This window comes from Silene latifolia, chromosome 8 (assembly GCF_048544455.1).
Source record: "Silene latifolia isolate original U9 population chromosome 8, ASM4854445v1, whole genome shotgun sequence".
In the NCBI taxonomy this organism is placed as follows: Eukaryota; Viridiplantae; Streptophyta; class Magnoliopsida; order Caryophyllales; family Caryophyllaceae; genus Silene; species Silene latifolia.
This window is the reverse complement of record NC_133533.1, coordinates 6,149,177-6,172,597: the sequence shown is the minus strand read 5'-3', so window position 1 is coordinate 6,172,597 and position 23,421 is coordinate 6,149,177. Positions and strand designations below refer to the sequence as shown.

At 43.7% G+C, this 23,421-nt stretch overlaps 1 pseudogene; it reads right to left on the bottom strand.

The window, feature by feature from the left end:
- Positions 1–23,421, bottom strand: part of LOC141594522 (putative fructokinase-8) — a 35,855-nt pseudogene that overhangs the window by 11,106 nt on the left and 1,328 nt on the right.

The window sequence follows — 23,421 nt, the reverse complement described above, 5'->3', positions numbered from 1 at the left end:
TGAGGACACCGAACCCATCCACGTGGGAACCGAACTAGAACCCAAAGAACTTAGGATAGGGACTACCTTGAGCTCAACCGAAAGAACCGATTTCATAGACCTCCTAAATGAATTCAAAGACGTTTCGCTTGGTCCTACAAAGACATGCCGAGGGATCGACAGGGGATATCGCCGAACATAGAATTCCGATTAAGCCAGGTTTCAAACCTGTGAAACAGAAGCTTCGACGAATGAGAACAGAGTGGGCTCTAAAGATTAAGGAAGAAGTTGACAAACAATTCAAAGCCGGGTTCATCAAAGTTTCCGAGTATTCTGACTGGGTAGCTAACATAGTACCCGTGCCCAAAAAGGACGGGAGAATCCGAGTTTGTGTTGACTTTAGGGATTTGAACAAAGCAAGCCCAAAAGACGACTTCCCTCTACCTCACATCGACATATTGGTAGACAATCTGCACCATGCATTACTATCCTTCATGGATGGATATGCGGGTTACAACCAAATCAAAATGGCCATGGAAGACATGCATAAAACCGCGTTCGTCACCCAATGGGGAACCTATTGCTATACAGTAATGCCGTTCGGATTGATCAACGCCGGAGCTACATACCAACGCACCGCGACTACACTTCTACATGACATGATGCATAAAGAAGTCGAGGTATATGTAGACGACATGATTGTCAAATCCAAGGAAAGAGAGGGACATATTGCGAACCTTCGCAAGTTTTTCGCAAGGCTACGGAAGTACAATATGAGACTCAACCCTCAAAAGTGCACATTCGGGGTGACATCTGGCAAACTCCTAGGGTACGTCGTTAGCCAACGAGGCATAGAAATAGATCCTTCCAAAATCAAAGCTCTGATCGAAATGCCACAACCTCAAACAGAAAAAGAAGTCAGAGGATTCCTGGGAAAAGTGCAATACATAAGTCGATTCATATCGAAACTTACGATGATTTGCGAGCCTATCTTCAAGAAGCTCAAGAAAACAGATCACACCTGTGGACATCGGGCCGCCCACGGGGGCGCTTGGTGAGAAACGGGGAACAAGCGTTTGCATTTTGTATGGAGTCGCCACCAATTTTTATGGGAAATTGGAACCGTTCGAATACCTCGTGTCATGTCAAGACACAAAGTAAAGACATGAACACTAAGCAATCGTTACCCTTAGCATTCTATGTCTAGAATGACTCTCGTGGATGCCAATGAACACGGGTGCTCACGGAGATCTGGAGTAAGGGGTGAGGGTACGTATTAGGAAGCTCTTTTGATCGAACACCTAATCCCGCCCGCCTCGATAGCGGCCTCTACTAATGATTAGGGAAGTTATTTATACTCGATATATCGTCGGCTATATGCATGCAATGCAACATCCAAGTTTTAATCCTAGCATGTGAGAATTAATACTAAGTCGGTTGACACGTAATTAGCATACAATTGGGTCGAAGTTGGATTTAATGCTCATTTACATGTGAAAACATACAAACAATACAAGAAATACAATAATTATAAATTACAATAATGGAAATTACATTAATTACAATGGATAGGCGATTTATGTCGAAAATACCTTTAAAACGGATAATTTGAGAAAAAGAAATAAAAGAATAAACGAACAAGAATTAGCGTGATAATACGGATAATAGTTAGTTAATTACGTAGACTAATTAAACTAGGTCAAGGCAGAAACGGAGTTCAGAGACAGAACTCAGCCAGGAACAGGCGCAGCAGAGCTGCGTCCTTTGGAAGAGGCGCAGCAGACGCTACGTCTGTTCTTTGGCTCAGTTCTGGCTGTGAAGCCGTAATTGCAAGCCGTTAATGTCGATTGATAAATTTAATGATGGATTAAAATAATTACTCGGATGAAAGTGATTAACAGGTTATTTAACATGTGAATGGGTCATCAAAACAGTAAAACATGGATGAGACGGAATTAAGATGAATTAATTACATGGATGAACGATTAATGAACGAATTAACAAACTAACCAAACAAATTAATTAGACTAAACATAATGAATGATGACGAATTAATGAATAAACAGATGAAAATATATCAACGATGAATCCCAGAAACTCAATATGAACGAATTGAATTTCTAAAACCCGAATTGAATATTAAATGACGAAAACCCGCAAATATGAATTACTTGGGATTTAAGTCGGATTAGATGAATTAAACATGTGAATGAATGATGAAATATATACATGTGATTATTATTATGCTATCATGTGAACGAAGAGTTAATCAAACGAACAAAATAAAAGCAAGACAAAAATTACAGAGAGGATTTAAGAAGAAGAAAAGAAGCGAGAATCTGCGGCGGCCCTCACGAAGAGGCGCAGCAGAATCTGCGCTCCTTCAAGAGGCGCAGCGATTCTTTGCGTCTTTTCTCGACGTCATCTCTCCGGAAATCCGTAAAAAGAGTTTTGAAGCACGGTTTGAGAAATCGATTTTAACGGTATTTTCGACGTAAACCTTACAATTGATAATGAAAAATAAAATACAATAAATAAATAAGGATTTTACACCCTCAGACTTACATGTTGACGGAACGAGAAGGACTAAGATAACGATTAGTGAATGCTCGACGCGAATGCAAAGAGAGTGCCCTCGTAAGAGGAAAACGATTGATTAAATTAAGTTGATTGAGTGTAGTTGGTCAAATTGGTCGGTCATGCAACGGAGAGGCTGGTACCCGGAAAGATCCGAGCTTACGTGGTCGGAAGTCCAAGCACGTAGGCGCCAATTAGTAAGAACAAAGTCTAGAATGCAAAGGGAGAAGAGAAGGGCGGACACTCGCGTGAGAAATATGAGGAACGAAGGCTCCTATTTATACTAATCACGTGAAGGAATAGGGTTTCGGAGACTCTTTGGAAGTGAATCTCGGAAAGATATAAAAAAGAGATACGTAAATCATGCAAAGAAGGGCCTGGGAAGAGGCGCAGCAGCCACTGCGTCTCTTGGAAGAGGCGCAGCACCTGCTGCGTCTGTTCCCAGGAGGTTTCCTCCTGCTTAAGAAAGAATCTCCGCGTTTAAGTTATGGTAGGACGGGTTTATTCGATTATCTTTTAAATATTACGGGATATTATTTGCCAAAAGATAAAATTTGATGAATATGGAATAGAAATATCCGGAACATTCCAGAACATTCCGACTCGGGATTTAACAGCTATCAGAAAATGGAGACGGTTTTTGACCCGGACTCCGAATGTACTCTAATTACTGCCAAAACGACCGTATCGGCACGTAGATGACAACTAAGAGGTTGACATTTATATTTGAGCAATCACTTGACGATAATCTTACGAACTGTCACTAATCGTTCCGCGAATCAAACATGCGGCCCAATCATCACTGGGTGGTTTGCGGGAGGTGCAGAAATGAGGTATCTACAGAGCCCCCACTTTGACTGAGGCTTGGACAAGGCGAAAGTCAAAGTATAGCCATCAGGTCAATCGAAGATTACAACCTGACGACTATGGCGACGCGAGGCGGTTCAAGGGGTCTGAACCAAGGACCTGTCGTCGGGAACATTTTAGAGTCTGTCGACTTCCGGGGAGGGTCGTTTAAAGTCCATTTAGACTACGTAAGGAAGCTCGCCAGCCATAAGAAGAGACCATACCTGAGACTTCTTTCTCGAGATGCTTCCGGAGGGGCGTAGGAGCTAAGGGTAAGCGTAGGAGCTAAGGTTAAGACCTAAAGGATATATAGGGATTGTGCTAGGGTGTGGGGCCCTAAAGGAAAGCATCGACGGGAAGGAGGACAAATATAAGTTCAACTTAAGAGGTAACCAAGGTTTGGGTATAGGAACTCTAAGGAAAAGGTGATCCTAAAGGATTATGATCCTAAAGGGAAAGGTGATCCTAAAGGAATATGATCCTAAGGGTAGAAGTGTATGAACTCTAGGGAGTTTGGGAACTTAAAAGAAGCTAGGTGTGCGAACCTGGGTATACGAACCTAAAAGGGCGGCTGGTATGGGAACTTAAAGGCTTGTGAACCTAAGTGGAATTGGGATCCTAGGGTTAAGTTTAGGAACTTACTGGGTTACTAATTCTTGTTTTGGACACATGCATCCAAGCTTCCTATGGTATGGGAACTTCAAAAGGATTTATGGGTTTATGAACCTAAGGTCGTTGGTGTGGGAGCTTAAAGGCTTATGAACCTAAAGGAAGCCATTTTGGGATCTAAGAATCTAGGGGGTAAGAATCCTAACTTTGGGTTTACGAACCTAAGGAAGGAGGTACTGGTTTGGGAACTTCTGGAGAACGACACCTTTGTCGAACTCTATGAGGAAACAATAATATTGAGGGTAGCAGGACGTCGGTAGAAACTGCTGGGAAATCTGCTTGCGTCGGTCTCAAGCGAACTCTGGCAAAAACTTGAGGTTGAATCTGCTTGCGTCGGTCTCAAGCGAACTCTTGTTGGGGAATATATTGACGATTAGGAACATCTTGATCGCCATGGAAGAAATCTCGAGTGAGCAATACTGCAAAATACTGCTGCGCTGGGGACAAATATTTCGACGACTAGGAACATCTTGATCGTCATGGAAGAAATCTTGAGTGAGCAATCTTTGCAAAATATCTTTCTGCTACTGGGAGAATGAAGACTTGGGTGAAGCCCCTAGTCGGAGCGAGCACGCGCGATACTTACCTGCATGGATATTAGCCACACAAGAATGCAATCTAATATGCAAATAGAACATAAACACATATGCACGTAAGCAATTATCACATGGACCTCGAATGAGGAAACGCATAGGTTTTGCAAAAGGCGTTTCTTTATAAAAGTTGTTTAAAACTTGTGTAAAGGAAATTTGTCATTTGTAATGCGTTATGCATATTCAATGGGCTTTAGACATAGGACTTGATACGACATAGACCTCATACGGACGTGACGCGAAATGTAGACTTAGGTTTGACTGACGCGACACCAACTTAGATTTGACGCGACACAGGGATGACTTTGACAGACTTTGCTTAAGCATGCACAACCCCTAGCCAAGTGTGGGTGACAATGTGCATCAGTTCCAAAGGTAGAAGAATTGCAAGGATGAAGGCATATAAAGGCAAGGCATGAGCCATGAATCATCTGTCTACTAGGACTTCTTCATCGTTTGCTGTAAAAGAGACCCCTCTCGAGGCATGATGACTTGGAGAATTGATCTAAGATCTTTGTCATTGTCCGGACCGAGCACTAACTAGACTCAAATGAGAAAGGAATAAAGGAAGGGTGGCATCTTGGAAGAGAAGCCCCCAGGATGAGAAGATGACTCTGGACTTTGGTAAAAAAGAGGCTGGGCGACAATAAGGAGCCCCCAGTATAGAGGTGTTGGTTGTGGAAGGGATGTTAATTGAGATTGGAGGGTTGAAATAGAGGTTGAAAGTTAATGGTTAAGGATGGTTGTGTCCTTGAGGACTGCCTACGTATTCACGTGAAGTGAAATCAAACCAGATCGTAGTTCTGAGGTTTGGTTAATTTTGTTTGGGTGTTGTGGTTGTATCCTTCTTGTGTAAGAAAGGACTGCCTACGTATCCACCTGAAGAGGTGAAATCAAACCATGCTCGTAGTTCAAGTGTGTGCCTAAGCTATGTTGTTAGGACCTTAAAGTGCAGGGGTCACAAGGGTATTTTCCTTTGGTGACTCGAAGAACTGATTTGAAATAACTCCATCTGATCATAGACCAAAGAGGTGTAACTAAATTTGTAAAAATTTCCGTGTCGTGTGAGCACACTTAGTGGACCCTAAGGATGAATATGGGTATGTCCCATTCTAGGTAGCAAAGTATTTGAAGACTCCGTGTATGGGTCAAGGTGAAACTGGATTGGATATTTGGAATATGGAGTTCGGTAATAAGAGGCTTTTATGAACAAATCTCTGGAGCTTGATTTTGTGGAGTTAAGGCTTTATGGGGTTACGGCTTGTAATGTGGCTTGGAAATGGAGTCTCTTGGCTTGATGTAGCCTGAGCACATAAGGGTAGGCTAAGATGACGTAGGATCAAGTTTCTATGTCTTGGCCCTAAAGGATAGGTATATTTGGCGAGCTTGAGAGGATTCTCAAAATTCCTGACTATCTCCCTGGCACGGTCTCGAGAAGGACTTAGGGTGTGATGTGTGATAGGCTAAGTGAGGGTGCTAGATGACCATCTTCATTGGTGTCCTGATTCTATACAGACTTCAATAACATTCCGTTCAGTATTTGAGGCTTGATCTTGATCTGGACTCAGATTCCTGGTCTAGAATATACCTCGGCTTTCGCTCAGATTCTTGAAGATAACTTTGATTTTGGACATTGCCTTAACTTGCTTGAGCCTTCTTCTTTTGACTCTTTTGTCTTGGGCTATAGACATAACTACGGCTTCGGATATTGATCTTGGGTATTTCTCTTGATTGAGCCTTTGTCTTTGATCGTGGCTCGTATTATCTTGGATTTGGGTCAGACTAGCACCTTTGGTGTGAAATGGGTTGGTCTTTAGTAACACGGGTTGTTTATTGTGGGGAATGGGCTTGCCTTCCGTCATGGATTGTCAACAAGGGAGATGGTCTGGATTCGTCCTAGAATCTCTCGAGATATGCTCGTCCTAAACTAGGGTATATTGAGGTTTCTATTGCCAGACATGGAATAGGTAAGAAAAGAACACGGAGTTTCAGGTCCTCTACAACATAGAACGGAACATCATTTAAGTGCACTCACATTGACTGTCATGTGTTGTTGTTGTTGTTCATTTTAAAATGTCTCAAACCAATTCTTATTGTCACGGGAAAAGGGTAGAGAAAGAGATATGATAGAACATGTGGATTGAAAAGTGTATTTTTATTGAAATGGATAATGAATGCATTTAACATAGATATGAGAAGACACGTGACTCATGGGACAGCCCCCAGGTTATCACTAGAAATGAAAATGGACACGAAGAAAGATACTATGACAAAAAATATGGGATAGAAAGCCTAAGACTCAGACTCGGACTCGGACTTTGACGCGATCTTAGATCCAGACTCGTAATCATTGGCCCATGCTTGAACACTTTCTCTTCCAGCAACTGGCCTCGACATCTGGCTTTGAGCATTCGTCCATTTGGACACTTCGTCCTCATCATTGGGAATACTAGAAGGATAAAGGCCCAAGAGACCTTCCTGTCTTTGAAGAGTAGGACACCCATGAGGGTCATTCTGTTCTCTTAACGGATCGAGGGTCGATAAAGATATCTTGCCGTGATCGAGCATATAGTGGATGGTATATTTGAGTTTGGAGCATTCTTCAGTGTCGTGTCCATTACCCCTATGGAATAAGCAATATTGAGAACCGTCCCAGAAGCGACCTCTCCTCTCGTACCTAGGGTCTGGGGTTGGACCGATTGGTTGGACCAGTCCTTTGGCAAAGAGTCTTTTAAAGGCTACCGTATAAGGCATGCCTAAATTGGAGTATGACCTTAAATGCCGAGTTCCTCTTTCCGGTGAAGGTTCTATAAATTTTACGTCGGTAATGCGGATTGTTTGATTATTGGGTTTAGATGTGGATGGTGAACCTTTTTTAATGACTTCATTGATACGAACAATCTCTCCCGATAAGTTTTCAACGGTTTTGATGCCACCTTTCAAATGAGAGGCGTAAACTGGGTGTAGGCAGCCAATAACGCCCTCAACCAATGTCGCCTCCTTCGACTGATCGGGCATTTGTGAATCTATTTTTCTTCTTTTCACCAAATGATTGGTGGATCTTTCATCTTTTTGATCATCTGTGATATTGAACTCCCTATAAGATCGCTTAACTTCCGTACCCAAACCTTTTAGGAGTGAGATAGAAATCCTACCATCCTCAATCCCATCTTGTATGACATGCTTGAGCTTATAACAATTTTCGGTACCATGCCCCCTACCCCTATGGTATTGACAATATGAATTGCCATCCCACGATTTAGATTTCTTTTCCGGATCTGGTGTAGGTCCTATTGGTTGAAGAAGACCTAAAGAGGATAATTGGTTCAAGGCTAGGGCATAAGGTATTCCTAGATTTGTGAATGACCTGGGAGAGTTGTTTAATTCCTTTGAGAAAGGCTCCATGAGGCCGCCTTTATTGATTTCGACTCCTGGATTAGAAGAACTAGGAATAGATCGCTCACTTTTTGCTTTCTCCTCGAAACCATGAGGTTGAGGGTTTGTCTGGACACTCTTGAAAGATTGGGCCTCAAGCTTCTTATCCATTTCAGCAAATTGATTCCCCATGTGGGAAAGCCGAGAGTTTAGAGTATCAATGGCTCCCTCTATCTTGGAAAGCATGAGCATTCCACTTTGGACATCGTCCTCCTTCGGCGCTTTGATTTCTTTGTCATCACGAGGATCGAGAAGATGAGAAAAGTCTAGGAACGATCCTTCATCGTATTTAGTGCTGTTAGACCCAAGAGGGTCGGTCCCATCGAATTGCTCCACAAATGGTGGCATTGGAAGCTTGCCATCCTCGATCATATCTTGAATAATATGTTTTAGACAAAAGCATTCCTCTGTATCGTGTCCCCTACCTTGGTGGTACTGACAATATGAATTGCCCTTCCATCTAGGGAATATCTTTTCGGGATCCGGGGTTGGGCCAATTAGATGAAGTTTTCCTTGGGAAACTAATCTTTGTAGAGCTACTTCATATGTGGTTCCGAGGTCAAGGAATTCTCTATGAGCTCGTCCCGGCCTTCTGGGTGGAGTTTGCAAGAGGTTAACTCCCTTGTCTTCATTGCCCTTCTTAGATGGGTGAGTCGTGTTGAAGCTATAACTTGGCCTTGGGGTATGAGAGGATGGTAAAGGTTTTATCATATTTATCTTCTTTTCCATATTGATGACACGAGCGCTCAAGTCTTCGATGGTGGCCTGAAGCTTAATGACTACAACACTTAGTCCCTCGACGTCGACAGATAGACGTTCTTGAACACTTTCCTTGGAAATTGCAGAATTCCTACCGAGAAGAAAATGATGCGCATTACAACTTCATTTGACACGGGATCACGCATACTAAGGCAACAAACAAAGGAAGGGACAAGACGAGATGGCTAGACTCTTGACTTGTGAATCCAGGAAATGTCGTGAGTGACTTCTCGTGTTTGGATTCACGGTGTTTGACCTTGATTTTAGACTCGAGTGTTGACTCTGACAGAGTGACCCTAATATGATTGACCTTATTGACGGGATTGATGACACATGTTGATTCTGGACTCGAGGTTTGCTTATAGGTGTTAAGAAGACTATTGTAGTTTAGACTCAAGTATGAGGCCCATTGAGACTCGTGTGTTGAGCCTCGAAACGTGTGACTCGATGTGTCGAAAATGCTTAGATCCTAACTGAATTGGGGTAGGGAGGTCCACAATGACGGCGTGACGCCTTAGGATTTGACTTGATTTTGAAAAGACCCAAAATATAAAGAAAAGACGGGTTCATGACTCGACGGAGTTTCGACTAGGACATAGTCGGTTTGAACTTTGACTCTAACTTAGCCCAATTGAATTTACATATTTACATTTACACGGTTTGAAAATATTTTGAATAAAACGTTTTTTTTTTTGTTTTCTTTTTTTTTGGACTTTTTTTTTCGTTCTTTTTTCGTTCTTTTTTTTTTTTTTTTTTAAAAAAAACGTTTTGTTTTTTTTTTGGTTTTTTGAAATGGGTTTGAGGCCCGAAATTTGACTTGATAAACGGACAGAATTTTGACTGGGTTTTGCGCTATTTTGAAAATATTTACATTTTGAAAGGGATTTTTGATTTTACAAGATTCGTCATGGTTTTGTTTAGAAAATGGTGATCACGTAAGGTACAAACAATCATACAAGCATTATAACGGGATGCTGAGTGCATTTAGAAGGGTTTTGGTTTGAAGGGTGGGTTGCCATACCGAACCATCAAACCCGAAGTCTGTGGAGAGGCTCGTACCAAACAAGAGTAAGGCCGATTCCTAGTCCATTTCCTCAAGTAGTGAAGGCCCTTGATACAAACAAGAGTAAGTACCATGGTATGGATGACGTCAATCGCTATCCATCCATAGGCCCAAATAAGAATTAGGACCGTTTAGACGGGACGATTGGTCGAATGGGTTGGGTTGGGCCTAGGAAGGCCGAATTAAACGGTCTAGGAAGACCGAGTTATGAAAACCGACAATTGTCTTGTACAAACTTATTCCCTAACCTTGTTCAAGTTTCACCCTAGCTACACGTAAGTGTATTATCCCCAGCGGAGTCGCCAAACTGTGGACATCGGGCCGCCCACGGGGGCGCTTGGTGAGAAACGGGGAACAAGCGTTTGCATTTTGTATGGAGTCGCCACCAATTTTTATGGGAAATTGGAACCGTTCGAATACCTCGTGTCATGTCAAGACACAAAGTAAAGACATGAACACTAAGCAATCGTTACCCTTAGCATTCTATGTCTAGAATGACTCTCGTGGATGCCAATGAACACGGGTGCTCACGGAGATCTGGAGTAAGGGGTGAGGGTACGTATTAGGAAGCTCTTTTGATCGAACACCTAATCCCGCCCGCCTCGATAGCGGCCTCTACTAATGATTAGGGAAGTTATTTATACTCGATATATCGTCGGCTATATGCATGCAATGCAACATCCAAGTTTTAATCCTAGCATGTGAGAATTAATACTAAGTCGGTTGACACGTAATTAGCATACAATTGGGTCGAAGTTGGATTTAATGCTCATTTACATGTGAAAACATACAAACAATACAAGAAATACAATAATTATAAATTACAATAATGGAAATTACATTAATTACAATGGATAGGCGATTTATGTCGAAAATACCTTTAAAACGGATAATTTGAGAAAAAGAAATAAAAGAATAAACGAACAAGAATTAGCGTGATAATACGGATAATAGTTAGTTAATTACGTAGACTAATTAAACTAGGTCAAGGCATAAATGGAGTTCAGAGACAGAACTCAGCCAGGAACAGGCGCAGCAGAGCTGCGTCCTTTGGAAGAGGCGCAGCAGACGCTGCGTCTGTTCCTTGGCTCAGTTCTGGCTGTGAAGCCGTAATTGCAAGCCGTTAATGTCGATTGATAAATTTAATGATGGATTAAAATAATTACTCGGATGAAAGTGATTAACAGGTTATTTAACATGTGAATGGGTCATCAAAACAGTAAAACATGGATGAGACGGAATTAAGATGAATTAATTACATGGATGAACGATTAATGAACGAATTAACAAACTAACCAAACAAATTAATTAGACTAAACATAATGAATGATGACGAATTAATGAATAAACAGATGAAAATATATCAACGATGAATCCCAGAAACTCAATATGAACGAATTGAATTTCTAAAACCCGAATTGAATATTAAATGACGAAAACCCGCAAATATGAATTACTTGGGATTTAAGTCGGATTAGATGAATTAAACATGTGAATGAATGATGAAATATATACATGTGATTATTATTATGCTATCATGTGAACGAAGAGTTAATCAAACGAACAAAATAAAAGCAAGACAAAAATTACAGAGGACGAAGAAGAAGAAAAGAAGCGAGAATCGGCCCTCACGAAGAGGCGCAGCGAGAATCGCTCCTTCAAGAGGCGCGCGATTCTTTGCGTCTTTTCTCGACGTCTGTCTACTGGAAATCCGTAAAAAAGAGTTTTGAAGCACGGTTTGAGAAATCGATTTTAACGGTATTTTCGACGTAAACCTTACAATTGATAATGAAAAATAAAATACAATAAATAAATAAGGATTTTACACCCTCAGACTTACATGTTGACGGAACGAGAAGGACTAAGATAACGATTAGTGAATGCTCGACGCGAATGCAAAGAGAGTGCCCTCGTAAGAGGAAAACGATTGATTAAATTAAGTTGATTGAGTGTAGTTGGTCAAATTGGTCGGTCATGCAACGGAGAGGCTGGTACCCGGAAAGATCCGAGCTTACGTGGTCGGAAGTCCAAGCACGTAGGCGCCAATTAGTAAGAACAAAGTCTAGAATGCAAAGGGAGAAGAGAAGGGCGGACACTCGCGTGAGAAATATGAGGAACGAAGGCTCCTATTTATACTAATCACGTGAAGGAATAGGGTTTCGGAGACTCTTTGGAAGTGAATCTCGGAAAGATATAAAAAAGAGATACGTAAATCATGCAAAGAAGGGCCTGGGAAGAGGCGCAGACCACTGCGTCTCTTGGAAGAGGCGCGAAAGACTGCTTGCGTCTGTTCCCGAGAGGTTTCCTCCCGCTAAGAAAGAATCTCCGCGTTTAAGTTATGGTAGGACGGGTTTATTCGATTATCTTTTAAATATTACGGGATATTATTTGCCAAAAGATAAAATTTGATGAATATGGAATAGAAATATCCGGAACATTCCGAACATTCCGGCTCGGGATTTAACAAATATCGAGAAAATGGAGACGGTTTTTGACCGGACTCGAATGTACTCTAATTACTGCCAAAACGACCGTATCGGCACGTAGATGACAACTAAGAGGTTGACATTTATATTTGAGCAATCACTTGACGATAATCTTACGAACTGTCACTAATCGTTCCGCGAATCAAACATGCGGCCCAATCATCACTGGGTGGTTTGCGGGAGGTGCAGAAATGAGGTATCTACAACACCATGTGGGACGACGACTGTCAAAAGGCATTCGACAGAATCAAGGAGATATTGGCTAAACCACCAGTGCTCATGCCACCACAACGAGATCAACCTCTTGGTTTATATCTCACAGTAACTGAAACTGCCATGGGTGCTATGCTAGCTCAAACTGTAGGAAGTGAAGAAAGAGCTATTTACTATCTAAGTAAGAAGTTCTTGGAATATGAGTGCAAATATTCACAACTCGAAAAGACATGCCTCGCTCTTGTGTGGGCAACAAAGAAGCTACGTCATTACATGCTTAGCTACTCTGTCAAGATATTCTCCAAAATGGATCCAGTCAAATACCTCTTCGAGAAACCCATTCTCAACGGACGTCTGGCAAGATGGACCATGATGCTCTCCGAATTTGACCTCAAATACGTGCCACTGAAAGTAATAAAGGGTCGCGCCGTCGCCGAATTCTTCGCAGAAAATCCCATCAACGACGCACAAACCATAGATACTTGGTCATTTCCCGACGAGGATATACTTCAAACCGATGTAGACTCTTGGGATCTATACTTTGATGGAGCATCAAACCTAAGAGGATTTGGGATAGGAGTGTTGCTCATTTCTCCTGAAGGTGAGCATACACCAATCTTTGTCAAACTCGACTTCGAGGTGACAAACAACGCTGCAGAGTATGAAGCTTGTCTCATTGGACTACAAGCGGCGCTTAGCTTAGGTATCAAAAACCTACGAGTGCATGGGGATTCGTCACTGATCATCAACCAAATTACGGGATCCTGGAAAATCCGAAGTGAAAGCCTTGCACCTATCGGGCCAGGATAGACCAAGTGGCTCAATTCTTTGATCATGTAACCTACTTACACCTACCTCGAGAGGAAAATCAATTTGCAGACGCTCTTGCAAAACTTGCATCTTTGATAAACATGCCAGATTACATGATGGAAATGCCTTTATGTATTGAACGACGGTCGGAGCCGGCGTATGTCCATCAGATTACCGATGAAGAACAAATCGCACAAGAACCCTGGTTCCAAGCAATCCTAAACTTCAAGCTTAACGGTACCTATCCGCCGAAAATGGACAAAAGGGGACAACGAGCTATACGCCTACTAGCTTCCCAATACATCCTAATGCAAGGAGAATTGTACAAAAGAACACCTCTTGGTGTAGTCCTACGTTGCCTTGATCATTCACAGGCACGAAAAGTAATGGAAGAAGTCCACGACGGAGAATGCGGTCCTCACATGAGTGGACCTATGATGGCAAAGAAAATCACACGTCTAGGGTACTATTGGACCACAATGGAATCCGATTGCATCAAATATGTGAGGCATTGCCACAATTGTCAAATCTTCGGGAACGTACAACACGTCCCTCCTTCGTTGCTCTATACAATGACATCTCCTTGGCCATTCTCCGCATGGGGAATTGATATAATTGGGAAAATAACCCCAGCCGGAACAGGAGGTCACTGTTTTATCCTAGTAGCGATTGACTACTTCACCAAGTGGGTAGAAGCGGCTTCTTACACCGCTCTTACTGACTAAAAATGTGGCAAAGTTCATACAAAACAACATCATCTGTCGGTATGGTTGCCCGCATGAGATCATCAGCGATAATGGGTCCCACTTCCAAGCCGAAACCGAACAATTGCTAGCCAAATACAAGATCAAGCATCATCACTCCTCGCCCTATCGACCGCAGACTAACGGCGCGGTAGAGGCGACTAACAAAAATGTCGTCACGATCCTCAAGAAAATGACTGACAATTATAGAGATTGGCCAAGCAAAATACCCTTCGCTTTGTGGGGGTATCGTACATCGCCGGACGCCCACCGGGGCTACTCCTTTCTATTTGACCTACGGCATGGAAGCCGTACAACCAATTGAGCTAGAAATACCATCCTTGCGTATTCTACTAGAAAGTCAAATCCCGGAAGCCGATTGGAAAAGGGATAGATACGAAGAACTCATCCTCTTGGATGAACGTAGGCTACGTGCCTTACATAATGTCCAAACATATCAAGCACGTATCAAACGAGCTTTCAACAAAAGAGTTAGGCCAAGAAACATCAAAGAAGGAGATTTAGTTCTCAAATCGGTTAGAGCTCTTTTACCTGTCGACCCGAGAGGGAAATTCAAACCTAATTGGGCCGGACCATATCTAGTCAAATCCATACTCCCGGGGGTGCGGTTAGAATCACGGACACTGGATGGAAATGAGTTTTCAAACCCCACAAATCTCGACCAACTGAAACGGTACTATGCCTAGGATAGAACAGAAACGCGCCTCGCGTAAACCCACGTGTCGCTCTTGTGGCACTAAATAAACGGCCCCTGGCCTATTTGAATGTCACTATGCTCTTGCATCTTGGCAAACTTGTCATCCTCATATCATCAAACAAACCGAATTCGCACCTCCGCAGTAAGCAAAGCTCATGCTTGTTTTCTATGTTCATTACAAGCTCTTGCTTCAAACAATTATTCTTTTACATTTACTCGAACTACGCGCAAGGGTTTGATTTCGCTTTCTTTAAGTGAATACGTAGGCAATCCTTCACCGGATTCAACCCGCCATTATATATAAAATAAATGTAAATAGAAGGACATTTGCATCGCATCTGAAATTCGACAAGAATAATTAAAGAAAATGCCAACGGTTTCATAACCATTTAACCTCTTTTATTTCATTCAATTTCTAATAATAATAGTACGACAAATAATAAAAATAGATAGGCTAGGATTCTAAAAATCCCTCCTTTTTATTACAACAATAATAATAATAATCAAATAATAATAACTAAGACTTGGGCTATTCCTCCATCTTTCCCTTGCCCTTGTCGTTCTTGTCATATTTCTTGTCACGATCCCGAGCCGGGCGCTCTTGCACCACTTCAGACCTAATCACCAACGGTCTTTCTCGAGGCCTGACTCTCCCGTTCTTGTCAACCACCATCTCTGCGCGGGAGTAGTCTTTGATTTCTTCGAAGGATGAATGACTTGAAAGCCGGCTTCTTCTTCCGCGTTTCGGTCGATGTTTCTCTTTCTCCTTCTCTCCCTCGCGCACCTTGTAATCAACGGGCTCGCGCTTCCTCAGTCTTTCGCGCTCTTCCGAAGTTGCAGCCTTCCTCCACCTCAGATAAGAGTCCGACACCCACAAAGCATTGGAGGAGAAGCTCAGGAACCACATGTTTCTCTGGGCCCATTTCATAGCCCACTCTCTTCGGCTCTCGGTAGTCAACGCCATAGCGGTCTGCGGGACGGTGTCAAGCCTAGGGATCATCTGCTTCAACCCAACTTGCCTCATCAATCTCTCAGGGAAGATGCACACCATAAACTCCAATCCAGGGATGCGCACGGACCTAGTGGGATCTAAAGAAGACACCCCAGTGACAGACTTGAGGTGCCACCACGGTACAACCCACCCGATCAAAGGGCCGTCATCGGTCTTTAGCTTGTTCTTCCAATAGTCGCAGACCGGGTGAAGTCCACCATGTACTGGTAGTGTCCTCATCGAAATCATACGGGCATGATAGGAAAGTGCATGAACTGGGGGCTCAAGCAATCGGAGCCGTTCCATGAGCCAAACCTACCAAGACAGGTATTAGACACCAAAAAAAAAAAAAAAAAAAAAAAAAAAAAAAAAAAAAAAAAAAAAAAAAAAAAAAAAAAAAAAAAAAAAAAGGTGTCTTTTACCCGTAGGATAACGGACTTCCCAAGAACGGCAGATCGCGGTTGGATTTCCTATTATCCAAACCCAAAATGATCTCCCTAAGCACGCATGTGGGCTCTGCGCACTCCATTTGCTCAATAAGGCTCAAAAGGCGAGGATCACCTCTCAAGTCCTCATCAACATGTCCCGGAAAGACATACACATGCAACAAACAGAAGCCAAATGCTCTCCTTCTAGCAACATAAGAGACAGAGGGTCGGCCCGTTGATGAATCGGTCTATAAAATCCAACATCCGCACGCCTTTCGGGGTAACAAGACGATCTACCTCGAGTCTAGTCGGTCCAAGCAAATCTCTCGAACTTACTCTTATACCCTTGAGCGGTAGAAGGGATGGCGGGTAAGTGTTCGGGGTCCCACCCGCCAATAGCGACAATTTCCTCCTAAAAGGACAAATATCACCTCCTGGAAAGGCGAATACATGATAATTTGGATCCCAATAATCAAGGCAAGCATCTAAGAACGGTTTCACTACCTTGATGAGTTTCAAACTCAATAAAGACCCAAGATTATAAGCACCCATGTCGTGCTTTTCCGTGTTCGAAAACTCATTAGTCCATTCCTTCAAGCGAACCTCCAAAGTATTCATGATGATAATTTTCTCTTGAAAATTTATTTTAGGAGTTTTAGGAGAAGCGACGAAGAAAAGACGGAAGAATTATATGATTCAAAGCTTCGGCGACGCTTCTATTTATACTAATTTGCTGTTTCCAAAATCCGTCAGAACAAACCCATCTGGGAACAGGCGCGGCGCCTGCTGCGCCTCTTCAAAGGGACGCAGCTCATGCTGCGCCTCTTCCCCATGCTCACTAATGTGATTTCCGCGTTTGGATCTTTCCTAATTCTATAACACGCGTGATTTCCTATTCCTATGGGATTTTATTTTGGTAAACTACGGAAGTTTACCATGTTTTGGAATTTCCTAATTTCGCGGGCACGCATTTCGAGGCGACATTGACATTTTCGCCATTTTATCACATTTGTGTATTTAATTGTCCATTTAATTCTTTTTATTATTCAAACATTTATATATTTATTTCATTTTCTTAATTTCTTTTTCTACATTTTCTAACTTATAAATTTCTATTTTTCTTTTTTTTTCGGGGGTAACCCTCCCTACCGTCCGGTCATTTCCGGTCATTTCCGGCAAAATTTTTGCATTTTTGCGTTTCTTTTGAGTCTCATTGTGCGCTAATTAAAGGCCTTATGTGTATATAAAATGTATGAATCGCGTGATTTTCCATGTAAATTTCGGCAACGTAACGGCATAAACCGTTATCTACCAAAACCTGTTCAAAGAACTAACCTGCAGGTACAAACAAACAACCCAGCAGCAAAGGCACTCAGGCCATCATAGGTACAAACAAACAACCCAAAGAAAAAAGGCACTCGTGGCCATCATATACAAGAAAAGCGGGGCTCGCGCCCGAACAAGTCCGGATGCACAGCAACCGGGGCTTGCGCCCACCAAATCAAAAATCCAAGAAAGGCGGGGGCTCGCGCCCCGAACCAAGTCCGAAAATGTTTCAAAATCAAAATGTACAAATCTACAAAACTACACAAGCTACTTTGCTGGACACCCTCCAACTCAAGAACTCTCGCCATCAGAGCGGCGATCTCGGCATCCCGAAACTCGAGCTCCCTCGACAAGCGAGCCGTCTCTCCTCCCGAGCCTGGGCCAACTCTCGTCCCGACTGCTTGTCACCCCGCAAACAAAGAACGAATTGGCTCATGTCAATCAACTCAATTGGAAAACCAAAAAAATCAAAAGAAGAAGATCGAAAAATGGGTATAAAGGTTCATACCTGACGACCTCGACCGCCGACGAGTGCCTCAATGGCCGTAGCTCGTAGCCGGTTGGCCACCCTCCATAGTGCCACGAACCGAGACGGCGCGACCTGCATTTCAAAAGGAAACTCTCAAAGAAATTAAACAAATTCAGTCAAACGTGTTCTTACACGAAAACCATGCAAAATGGGAGCTCACCCTCCGAATCGAGATCTTTGCCATCATCTAGGCCAGCATCCGTCACAGCTACGTCAAAATCACGCAGCTCGGAGATCGTCGTCCTCCCAGTAGCGTCAGTGTACTCGAGGGTCTCGGGGTACTCTGGGGGCTCGATGCCCGCCGCCTCAACCTCCTGAAAAGACAAATAGCTCTCATCAATCGACGATCTTTCGTCGCAAGTCTCGAAAATCAAATCAACAAGAAAACAAACGATACTCACCACTACCGGCCAATAGGCCAACCTCCCGTAAAGGAACGCTGAGTAATCCTCCTCAGGGAGAAGAAGGTCGTCGCCACCGACACCGGCCAAGTCCGCCTCCCTCTCAGCCTCGGAGGGCTCCCTGAACATCGTCCTAGGAGGATCGACGGGAACCGTCAACGCACCCCGAAAGCACTGACGAGCTAACCGCTCGCCCAGATACCATACAGGACCCATCGACGTCCACAACAAAGAAATTTTGACTCGAGCTCCTAGGACGAAGGGTCTCGAACAAAGGGAGGCGCTCCAGGCGTACTCCGCCCAAGGTCCGGGCACCCACCGTGACAATATGAAGGCAAAGGTCATTCCTATGATCAATTGAAAACAAAATATGAGAAGATGTGAATGAATACAAATGGGATACTCACGCTGCTCAGCTGAAGGGCGTTCACGTCCCGCCGGTAGACGTTGTGAGAAGAACGCTTGCTCTTCGTCCGGCACATGACCCAATCCCTCACCACGGGATAGGCCCTCTCCAACGGCTCCGTCCTCTTGGGCGCGAGGCCCGGAAAGTAGGAGTACACCCACGCCTGTAAAGCAAAATGGTCAATGACGATCTTTGATAAAAGAAAGGAATTTACGTTGATCCAAAGGAAGGTTCATACCTCCAACAGTAGCCCAGGTCCGACAGCGCCAGGAGAAGTCCCCTTCTCCATCAACTCCGGACGAACCATGGCCCTCATAAAGCGGAGGAGGACCGCAAAACCAGCAAATGACCCGGTCCAGCGCCCTAAGGAACTCGGTCGAAAAAGAAAGGGGAGAAGCTTCGTCGACAACCTCTCACCCTTGTCTCCGAGGTAAATCGAAGACAAGAACCACCAAAGCCACGAGACGAGCCCTCTGCTCGGCCAGTACAAGGAGGAGGGGCCGTCTCCTCCCCATCGATCACCACCGATGTTGGGGTCTTCCCCGCAAAGTAATCTCGAACATAGGTACTGGGTACCAAACCCGAAGACCGCAAACAGCCTTCGGCGACAAGTTCCAGCCGATCAACCTCCTCGCCTCGGTCGAGTCCGCCCTCATGCCAGTCTCTGGCCACACCATCTCCTCAGTCCCGCACGGCAGACCAGAAATCATGCCGTAGTCCTCCAAGGTGACTCCCACCTCACCAAAAGGCAGGTGAAATGTGGAAGTCGTATCCCAGAATCGATCCAAGAAAGCGCGGACCAGGCTAAGGTTGGCCCGCAACTTCCTCTTCACGATATCCCTCCAAACCTGAACCAGAGGACCAAACGCTCCGCGCTCGATCATGGCCCTCTCCTCCTCCGACAGCCGCTCGTAATGCTCCATCGCCGTCGTATACCCCGAGAACGACCGGATGTTCCCGGCCTCCTATTAAAATTTGAAACAAAGCTATCTTTAGTTTTGGAATAAGTTTGGAAGAGATTTGAACAAAAATGGAAAAGGATAGGTAATGAGTTAGGGAATTCCTATTACCAAGCTCTTCACCGTCCTGTAGGACAAGTGACCCTCTGCAGCCCACACAAGGTGCCTACTCTCCCGTGTCTCGGCCACGCAGAGCACCTCTCACCGGCGACCCCCTCGTCCGAGGTGGGCCCGTCTCGGAATCTCCTCCTCGTCGCCACCTCCTCCTCGGGGACCTCCTCTGCAGCAGCCATCACCGCGGCGGTGAAGGCCTGCTCTAAAGCCTCCTCAACAACAGCGGCGTCTACGTCCATAGGATCTCTCCCAGAAGTAGAAGCATCGTCACCTGCAACAGTAAGGCAAATCCGGGCCGCGTCACATGACGACAAGCCCTTGTTAAGTAGTTTTCGAGCCTTCAAGGCCCAGAAATCGCCCCTTTCCGGCCATCCTTGGCCATATTCCCACCAAATCAATCACTCATGTGATGGATAGGGTCAAGTCAAGTCAAAGTCAAAACCTAGTTCCGAGTTCGGGTCGAAAATTCGGGCAAAGATTTCGCTATAATGGCGATTATGCCCTAAAAGGTGTCCTGCAAAAGTTGTCACAAACCAAACTTCCGAGATGACAGGAAGTTTACCCATCATCCAAGGGTCCCTACTATCAAATTTCATCACAAATGGGCAATCCTAAGGCCATTTTCGAAGCCATTTTCGATCTAGTTGTGAAACCGTCTCAAAATTCGCTCAAGGGCTCAAAACTTGATGAAAATTCGAAGTAAATACATGGTTATGTTCCTAACATTGCCTACTACTCGTTTCTAGTATCAATTTGGCATGAAAAATTCATTTGGGGGAAAAGCCCCAAATTTTCGATCAAAAGGGTCGAAAACCCTAATGTTTGCGACTCAAAATTCGACAAATATGGAAGATTAATGCAAGATTAAAGCACATACCTCGATTAGTCATATTTTAAGCAAGCTTTTGAATCCAACCTTGATAGAAATGGTGAAGATTTGAGAGAGAAATTGAAGGATTTGTGTTTCAAATAATGAAATAAAACCTTTCGATTTCGCGTTTTTACGCGAATTCTTTGAATTGGGAAAGCAGACGCAAGCGGGCGCTGCGCCTCTTCCAAGAGACGCAGCTCTTGCTGCGCCTCTTCCTTTGTTTCCCTCCCGATGGATTTTCAAAAATCCGTTATGAGTTCGTTACTCGTGGGCCCATCTTTGGTGCGCCTCTTCCTCGATGACATGTTATCACTTTGGTCCGTTTCGACGATTTCCTTTCGTTCCGCCCGCATTTTATCCAAAGCGACAATATTTCGCAGATATTGTCCGAGTTCATTTTATCCCGCACATGATATTTCGCATATTGCTCAACCATTTTGGCGCAGATAGTATTTTGCGATCTCGCTCACTCGAGACTTTCTTTCATGACGATTCGGATGTTCCTAGTCGTCAAATCATTTTATCCGGCGCAGAGTATTTTGCAAGATCGCTCATTCGAAGTTTCCCCTACGACGATCAAGATGTTCCTCGTCGTCGATATGTCCCCAACAAGAGTTCGCTTGAGACCGGCGCAAGCGATTCAACTTCCAAATTTCGCCAATTCGCTCGAGACCGACGCAGCGGATCCCAGCTTTTCTACCGACGTCCTGCTGTTTTCAATATCTCTTATTCCCCGCGAAGTTCGATTAAGTCTCAGGTATGGTCTCTTCTTATGGCTGGCGAGCCTCCTTACGTAGTCTAATGGACTTTAAACGACCCTCCCCGATAGTCGACAGACTCTAAAATGTTCCCGACGACAGGTCCTTGGCTCAGACCCCTTGAGCCGCCTCGCGTCGCCATAGTCGTCAGGTTGTAATCTTCGATTGACCTGATGGCTATACTTTGACTTTCGCCTTGTCCAAGCCTCGGTCAAAGTGGGGGCTCAGAGACACCTCGTTTACGCACCCCTCCAAACCACCCGGTGATGATTGGGCCGCATGTTTGATTCGCGGAACGATTAGTGACAGTTCGTAAGATTATCGTCAAGTGATTGCTCAAATATAAATGTCAACCTCTTAGTTGTCATCTACGTGCCGATACGGTCGTTTTGGCGATAATTAGAGTACATTCGAGTCCGGGTCAAAAACCGTCTCCATTTTCTCGATAGTTTGTTAAATCCCGAGTCGGAATGTTCTGGAATGTTCCGGATATTTCTATTCCATATTCATCAAATTTTATCTTTTGGCAAATAATATCCCGTAATATTTAAAAGATAATCGAATAAACCCGTCCTACCATAACTTAAACGCGGAGATTCTTTCTTAGCGGAGGAAACCTCCGGGAACAGACGCAACAGCAGTCTTTGCGCCTCTTCCAAGAGACGCAGGTGGGCCGCGCCTCTTCCCAGGCCCTTCTTTGCATGATTTACGTATCTCTTTTTATATCTTTCCGAGATTCACTTCCAAAGAGTCTCCGAAACCCTATTCCTTCACGTGATTAGTATAAATAGGAGCCTTCGTTCCTCATATTTCTCACGCGAGTGTCCGCCCTTCTCTTCTCCCTTTGCATTCTAGACTTCGTTCTTACTAATTGGCGCCTACGTGCTTGGACTTCCGACCACGTAAGCTCGGATCTTCCGGGTACCAGCCTCTCCGTTGCATGACCGACCAATTTGACCAACTACACTTAATCAACTTTAATTAATCAATCGTTTTCCTCTTACGAGGGCACTCTTTCCTTGCATTCGCGTCGAGCATTCACTAATCGATCTTCTTAGTTCTTCTCGTTCCGTCAACATGTAAGTCTGAGGGTGTATAATTCCTTTTGTTTATTGCATTTAATTACTATATAACAATTGTAAGGTTTATGTCGAAAGCACCTCATTAAAACCGATTTCTAAAACCGTCTTTAAAACTGTTTTTGCGGATTTCCGATGAGAGAGACGATCGAGAAAAGACGCAAAGAATCGCCGCGCCTCTTCAAAGGAGCGCAGGCACTGCTGCGCCTCTTTGTGAGGCCGCAGCTTCTTTCTTTTCTTCTTCCTCCGTCCTCTGCAATTCGTATCAAATTTATTTGTTTTGTTTGTTCGTCTGTTAATTCTCCGTCATAAAATCATAATAATTAGCATGTATATTATATCATATATTTCATCACTCATTCACATGTTTAATTCATCTAATCCGACTTAAATCCCAAGTAATTCATATTTGCGGGTTTTCGTCACTAATATTCAATTCGAGTTCTAGGGATTCAATTCGTTCATGTTGAGTTTAAGGGATTCATTGTTGATATATTTTTCATCATGTTCATTGTTAATCCACCATCAATTCATCATGTTTAGTTAATTATTCGCTTGTTTGGTTCGTTCATTAACATCGACCCTTCACATGTTTAATCTGTCTTTGTCTCCGTTTCATCCATGTTTATTGTTTTTATGACTCAATCATATGTTAAATAATCTGTAAA